The 8433-nt window shown below is 37.1% G+C and overlaps 1 pseudogene; it reads left to right on the top strand.

Annotated features, from left to right (window-relative positions):
- Positions 1-6709: 6709 nt before the first annotated feature.
- LOC117027751 (translationally-controlled tumor protein-like) lies at positions 6710-7127 on the top strand (annotated as a pseudogene).
- The last annotated feature ends 1306 nt before the right edge of the window (positions 7128-8433 follow it).

Here is an 8433-nt window from a genome sequence, read left to right as displayed (position 1 = left end):
CAGATGGCTTCACTAGTGAATTCTACCAAACCTTCAAAGAGGATCTAATACCTGTCCTACTCATAATCTTCCAAAACATTGAATAAGAGACAATATTCCTTAACTCATTTTATGAGAGCAACATTACCCTGACACCAAAACCAGGTAAGGATAACACAAAAAAAGGAAACTATAGACCAATATCTCTGATGAATACCGATGCAAAAATCCTTAAAAAAATTCTAGCAAATCTAATGGAACAATGCACTAAAAAGATTATTCATCATGACCAAGTGGGCTTCATCCCACGGGCAGAAGGATGGTTCAATATATGCAATTCCATCAATGTAATACATCACATAAACAACTTAAAGGACAAAAATCGTATGAGTATAGCTATTGATGCAGAAAAAGCGTTTGACAAGATACAACATCCATTTATGATTAAAACACTTAATAAAATAGGTACAGAAGGAAAATACCTTAACATAATAAAGGCCATATATGACAAAGTTTTGGCTAATATCATAATGAACAGTGAAAAATGGAAGCCCTTTGCTCTACGTTCAGGAACACGACAGGGCTGTCCCCTATCACCTCTACTTTTCAACATAGTGTTGAAAGTCCTCACCAGAGCAATCAGGCAAGAGAAAGAAATAAAAGGCATCCAAATTGGGAATGAAGAAGTTAAATTGTCACTCTTTGCAGATGACATGATGCTATATATAGAAAACTCTAAAGACGCCACCAAAAAGCTATTAGAAACAATCAACGAATACAGAAAAGTTGCCAGTTACAAAATCAAAGTACAAAAGTCCATTGCATTCCTATATACTAACAATGAAATCTCAGAAAAAGAAATACAAAAAACAATTCCTTTTGCAATTGCAGCAAAAAGAATAAAATACATGGGAATAAACTTAACCAAGGATGTGAAAAAGTTATATGCTGAAAACTACAAGACATTTTTGAAAGAAATTGAAGAAGACACAAAGAAATGGAAACACATTCTGTGCTCATGGATTAGAAGAATCAGCATAGTTAAAATGACCGTATTACCCAAAGCAATATACAGATTTAACTGAATCCCCATCAAAATCCCAATGGCATTTTTTAAAGAAATGGAACAAAAAATCATCAGATTTGTATGGAACCCCAAAAGACCCTGAATAACCAAAGCAATCCTAAGAAAAAAGAACAACGATGGACGTATCACACTCCCTGACTTCAGCTTGTACTACAGGGCAACAATAATCAAACCAGCATGGTATTGGCACAAAAATAGACACACAGATCAATGGAATAGGATTGAGAACATAGAAATAAACCCACATAAATATGGACAGATAATTTTTGACAAAGAAGCTAAAAACATATAATGGAGAAAAGACAGCCTTTTCAACAAATGGTGCTGGGACAATTGGAAAGCCATGTGCAAAAGAATAAAACTGGACTGCTATCTGTCACCATGTACCAAAATTAATTCAAGATGGATCAAGGAGCTAAGCATAAGATGTGAAACAATAAACTGCATAGAAGAAAACATAGGTACTAAACTTTTGGACCTTGGGTTCAAAGAGCACTTTATGAATTTGACTTCAAAGGCAAGGGAAGTAAAAGCTAAAGTAAATGAATGGGACTATGTAAAACTTAAAAGCTTCTGCACAGCAAAAGAAACCTTCGAGAAAATAAAGAGGCAACCAACAGCATGGGAGGTTTTTGCAAACAGCGCCTCAATAAGTGGCTAATATCCAAAATATAAAAGGAGCTCATACAACTGAACAACAAAGAAACAAACAACCCAATTGAAAAATGGGCAGAGGACCTGAAGAGACATTTCTTCAAATAGAACATACAAATGGCAAATAGACATATGAAAAAATGCTCAACATCACTAATCATCAGAGAAATGCAAATAAAAACCACAATGAGATATCACCTCACCCCACTTAGCATGGCTATCATCATCAAGACAAGTAGTAACAAGTGTTGGAGAGGCTGTGTAGAAAAGGAACCCTCACATACTGTTGGTGGCATTGCAGATTGGCGCAGCCGCTATGGAAGGCAGTGTGGAGGTTCTTCAAAACATAACAAATAGAATTACCCTATGACCCAGCAATCCCTCTCCTGGGTATCTACCCAAAAAATCTGAAAACATCTACACATAAAGACACCTGTGCTCCAATATTCATTGCAGCTGTATTTACGGTGGCCAAGACATGGAAACAACCAAAATGTCCTTCGACAGATGATTGGATGAAGATGTTGTGGTATATATACACAATGGAATACTATTCGGTGGTAAGAAAAGATGAAATAGTACCATTTGTGACAACATGGATGGATCTTGAGATTATAATGCTAAGTGAAATTAGTCAGACAGTAAAAGTAGAGAACCATATCATTTCACTGATATGAGGGATATAAAACTGAAAAGAACAAAAGAATGAGACAAACATATGAAGGAAAAAAAGCTCATAGACATAGACAATAGTTTAGGGGTTACCAGAGGGTAAGAGGGGAGGAGGACTCTAGAAGAGGGTAAACGGGATCAAGTATATGGTGATGGAAGGAGAACTGACTCTGGGTGGTGAACACACAATGTGAGATATAGACAATGTATTACAGAATTGTATACCTGAAATCTATGTAACTTTACTAACAATTGTGACCCCAATAAACTTTAATTAAAAAAATAAACAAAAATAAAATAATACAAAATAAAATAATAATAATAATAATAATAATAATAATAATAATAATAAAAGAAAGCAAATGAAAGAATATATGCAGTAATCACTGTAAGGTTTAGCTATTCCAACATCCAGATGCCATGTGGCCTTCTCTACGTATTTTTCCTTATAAGCCCTTCAGTAGTAAGACCCTACACTCTAACTGAAAATCAGGAGACTTGGGGACTTAAGATTTGTTGTTTCTTATGCATGAAATGCTGTTTCTAGAGACTTCCATGTCTGCAAGAATAACCATGGAGACCCCTCTTTTACTGTTTTATTTCTTCATGGTACTTATCACTACATGAAATTATCTCATTTATTCCTTTGTTTATTGTTTGTCTATTTCCACCCACTGGAATAAATTCCCCTTGAGAACAGCAACTCGCCTTTCTTTGTTCATTCCTGTATCCTTAGTTCCTCGAACAGGGCCAGGAACATAAAAGATGCTCAATAAATATCTGCATAATAAATTAAATAACAATGCATGGCGATGAAAAGAGAGGCATTGCAAGGCTTTATACTATGAGTAGATTCGAGCATAAGAACTATAAATTCAAAGAGGGAGCAATTACTCTGAGCTAGGATAGACCAGTGAAACATCAAACTGGGCACGCACCTGAGTTCCTCCTTGAGAAAGGGGTAGTATTTGAATGAGTTAAGGGCGGCCAGGAGGGCAGGGTAGATGGCGTCAGGAAAGGATGAGTGTAGGAGGGAATTCTCCTAATTCGGGAACAGAGGCAAGTGCAATCTCCTGGAGGCTGGTGGAGTACAGAAGTTGGAAATGTACAAAGGTAAGTTGCGGCAGATCACAGAGATGCTTGAGTGGCAGGTTAAAAAGTTTGGCATTTAAGATTTTTCCCAGGAAAAGCAATGAAAATGCTAGAAAAGAAAATGAAATGGGGATTAGCAGGGAAACACACCTACAGTTTTATTTTGTTCATGTTTATTATCTCAGTCATGAGAAGCTCTAAGGAAGAGTATTTCAGGCAAAAGGAGCAACAAATATTAAGGCCCCAAACCTTTTCTTGGTTAGAATACCTAGTGTCTTACCACAAAATGTTTATAAGGAAAAATACACAGAGAAGGCTGGCCGAGTATCAATAAAAGTGGTACTGTAAATTGCAATACTTATACAGATGAGAGTTTATAATGACTGCTACTTTTTTTGTGTGGTAGATGTGCCCACCAAATCTCCCCCCAAAGAAGGCCTTGCCAACCAGCTACAGGGAGTGTCAGCCTCCAGCCATCAGCTTCCTCAGGGTCTACTGCAGCTACAACGAGACACCTAGCCTGCTATCACCCCCTTACTGGGGCAGCCTATATCTAGTGACTGAGCAAGGCAGGGTTATAAAGGCGTGACCATTTTGAACTGAAGGAGCACACAGGGGCCCTCAGATAGGCAATGCTCTTTCCTTATTTCCCTCCAGAGTTGGCCAAAGCTTTGTCTGCTCTGCAATGTAATTTGACTTCTTCCCCTGCCTAATTGTACTCCCTGCCCCTTCCTTTCACAGGTGTTGATCCCTAATGCACATCTCGTACCCCAAACTCTGTCTCCAACTGCTTTACTATATAAAAGATTGTTACATACTGTCCTCAAAACAATCTTACAAGGTAGAAATTATTATCTTCACTGCACAAAAGAGGAAACTGAGGCTTAGAGAGGATAAATAACTTACCCAAGTTTACACATCTAGGAAGGGCCAAGCCTAGAGAAAGCAATTTTGGGCAGGAAAATTGTTCCCCCATTCACCATTCCCTTCCCCAGACTACCTCCATGCTGGTTTGATTACCAAAAATCATGCTGCCATTGGCCAAAAGTCTCAACCTAAATTTACCTCTGCAAGATACACAAGATCCAGAGAGTTGTTGTCACTGTTACTTTCTCAGTTACAAGTCAAATGTGCTCACCTGGGGTAAGTCTTCCATTTTGATTTAGGCTGGCTAAGCTCCTCAGCAAACCTAGTTCTTAGTATAATGGCTAAATCCATCTTTAAGACTCTTAAACTGTACCATTTAACAAACCATGGCCTGGAGGTTCTGCATTTGTCGCTCCTCATAAGAAAGCTGGTTAACACTACTAGCTGCAGAACCGGGAACCCTCTCCCAGCAGAAATGGCAACTGAGCAACCATGGCCAAATAAGGGACATTGCAGTCCCTCCCTGTGGATGTTGTTTTTCTCAATCAAGAATATTGTAATGGACTGTACTGGTATTACCAGAAAATGTCTGAAGAGAGGACTGTAAATTCAAGTGATGTGAGAGGTGCCAGAAATAATAATAGAATCATCTTGGATATATATTTAAAAATGCTGAGGATGTTCAAGACTGGTGAAAAACAGCATATGTATTAAAGTTTCAGGGATTGATACTCCTACAGTAAGAACAGTGTGTGAAGCAAAGGAAGGTAGAGGAGAACCACTAAAGTTCTTCTTAGTTGTGAATTACCTTTTCTGCTGGGTTTGTTGTGGTTGTTGTTATTGTTTATAAAATGAAATTGATATTAGGTACAGCCAGTAGAAGCATTAACATGGTGTGGGAGAAGTAATTCTTGGCATAGGTTTACTTCATTCTTAATTATATTAGAGATGAGAGCCATTTTTTTTTCAGTCAAAATGCATGCATTTCACTTCTTTTTGGAACATATGGTTCCTTTCATAAAACTACTTTTAGAAAACTTTGCTGAAACACAACTCTTCTAAGGTGTGGGGATTCGTGGTCTTCTGAAAGGAAAGGCAGAGGCAAAGGAACATAGCATGAGTTCTTTTGCTTACAGCATAACAGAAGAGGCTTCAGCTCTACACTGGACCATTCCCCAGGTGACTCCTACAGTTTTCCTGAGAGGAATTAAACCACTTAATTAGTGTTCCAGTTGCATCTTAAGCCTTTAAAAGCTCAACAAAAGCATAACCAATATTGTTCATATAAGATATACATTAAAATAAAAAGGGAAAACTTAATAAACTAGCTGTAAATAGCCCCAAAATGAGTTTCTTTGGGATGGGAAATTAGTCTCTTTCATAATTGTATCCACCTCAGATATTAACATATTCCTGGCACACTGTAGGTACTTGATTGAATTTCTTGAATTCAAAAGGGTGTGTAAACCAAGTTGAAAGATTTAATGAAGTCAATCCATTGTAAGATATTTAACCAAGCAAGTTACATCCTGACTATACTTAGGGCACCAAGCTGTTGATCTCATGTGGCTCTCTGAATTTGAGAACTAAGGCCACCCACTTTTTCCCATTAACAGAAAGGGCAACTACTTCATACACTATTGTCTACCTTCTCCCTATTACAGGGGTTTTAATGCAAAGGGCTTTTAATACAAAATTTTTTAAAGGGCAGAAATCGTGTTTTCTGTCAACAACTAACTCTTAAAAATGATCAAATTCTGTGTGTAATCACATGGTCTAAAATGGTTCAAGTAATTTTTTTTTCTAATCCAGAAATGGCTGTAGAAATTTTTGTCATACAACAAACTGTTCTGCTGAACTGCTTTTTCAGAAAATGTAATTTATCAAAAATTGGTTACCAACAAATATATCCCAATGTTGTCTCTCCATTCATTCCTACTTTTATCATGAGGATTCTGCTTTTAATGAAATTTTTACAAGCCATAAATTTTGACTGGAAACATGTTTCATGATAACATAGAGTTACCCTTCTGGATACAATAGAAAAACAAACGGGGTTAATTCTTAAAATTTGGTCCAGTATCCTTTGGAAGGTTAAAGAATTCTGGGCTACTGATGTAGGGGAGGTTCTGCACTATAATCAGGTGCTATAGACTATTAAATATGTACGTCCTTCAGAAAAAGGAACCCTCGCTTTTCGTTCCCTCTACCCCCAAGCGCCACTCAGGCTGCATCACGTGCTCTGAGCTCCTGCTAAGCCAGCACCAGCGGTGTCTCCCTCCAGCCACCATCATGATCCTCTACTGGGACCTCTCCGACATCTACGAGATCTGGGAGACCATTGACTGGCTACGCCTGGAGGTGGAGGGGAAGATGGTCAGCAGGACAGAGGGTAACATTGATGATTTGCTCATTGGTGGAAATGCCTCCGAGGATAAAGGTACAGAAAGTACAGTAGTCACTGGTGTTGCTATTGTCATGAACCATCATTTGCAAGAAACTAACTTCACAAAAGAAGCGTACAAGAAGTACATCAAAGATTACATGAAATCAATCAAAGGGAAACTTGAAGAACAGAGACCAGAAAAAGTAAAACCATTTATGACAGGGGCTGCAGAATAAATCAAGCACACCCTTGCTAATTTGAAAAACTATCAGTTCTTTATTGGTGAAACATGAATCGAGATGGCATGGTTGCTCTGTTGGACTACCATGAGGATGGTGTGACCCCATATATGTTTTCTTTAAGGATGGTTTAGAAATGGAAAAATGTTAACAAAATTGGCTGTTGGGATCCATCACCTGTCATCATCATAACTGACTGCTGCTTTTCATTCATACACCAAGACTAGGACAGATGGGACTGATGCTACCTTGAACTCTTCATTTGTTTTGACGTTGATTTACTTGGATCAGAAGCATTGTTTTTAAGGAAAAACATGTCATGTAGGTTGTTTAGAAATAAAACACATTTAAACTCAAAAAAAAGGAGCCCTCATACCTTGCTGCTAGGAATATAAATTGGTATAGCCACTGTGGAAAACAGTATGGAGCATCCTCAAAATATTAAGAATAGAGTTACCATATAACCCAGCAATCCTTCTTCTGTGTATCTACCTGAAAGATCTGAAAACATTTATCCATAAAGATATATGTACTCCTATGTTCATTGTAGCATTATTCACAGTGGCCAAGACATGGAAACAACTGAAGTGTCCTTCAGTAGATGATTGGATAAAGAAGATGTGGTACATATATGTAATAGAATACTACTCAGCCATAAGAAAATATGAAATACTGCAATTTGCAACAACATGGATGGATTTGAGAATATCATGTTAAGTGAAATAAGTCAGATGGAAAAAGTTGAGAACCATATGATTTCACACATATGTGGGATATAAAACTGAAAGCAACAAATGAACAAATGAGAGAAACAAACAAAAACTCATAGACACAGACAAGAGTATGGTGGTTACCAGAGGGAAAGGGGGTGAGGGAGGTAAAAGAAGGTAAATGGGGCCAAATATATGGTGAGAGAAGGAAAGTTAACTTTGGGTGGTGAACACACAATGCTATATACAAATGATATATTATAGAATTCTAACTTGAAACTTACATAATTTTATTAACCAATGTCACACCAATAAATTTAATAAAATTTAAAAAATAATACAAACCTATGAAACTAAAAATAAATAAATAAATGCCTCCTTCAAATAACGAAAATCAAACTGTCTACACCAACGGAAAAGCTAAGTTCTACTAATGCAGGCTTTCTTAAAGATTTTTATTACTATAAAATGATACACATTACTTAAAAATTTAATGTATAGAAGTCCTTAAATTGAAAAGGAGCTTCCCTCCCTCCCCATGCCACACTTCAGATTACCATTAACAAATCCCAGTCCCACTCTTCAGAAGTAACCAGTTAACAATTTCCTAGCTTTACTTCCAGAGTTTTTCTATACATATATATACAAGGATATGTGTAATAATTGCATTTTATACAAATAAATAATACCATACATACTGATTTTCAACTTGCTTTTTCAACTTAATATACCTGAATATCTTTCCCA

The sequence above is a fragment of the Rhinolophus ferrumequinum genome, chromosome X (assembly GCF_004115265.2).
Source record: "Rhinolophus ferrumequinum isolate MPI-CBG mRhiFer1 chromosome X, mRhiFer1_v1.p, whole genome shotgun sequence".
Taxonomy (NCBI): domain Eukaryota; kingdom Metazoa; phylum Chordata; class Mammalia; order Chiroptera; family Rhinolophidae; genus Rhinolophus; species Rhinolophus ferrumequinum.
The sequence above is the reverse complement of the archived record's forward strand: the minus strand, read 5'-3'. Positions and strand labels throughout refer to the sequence as shown.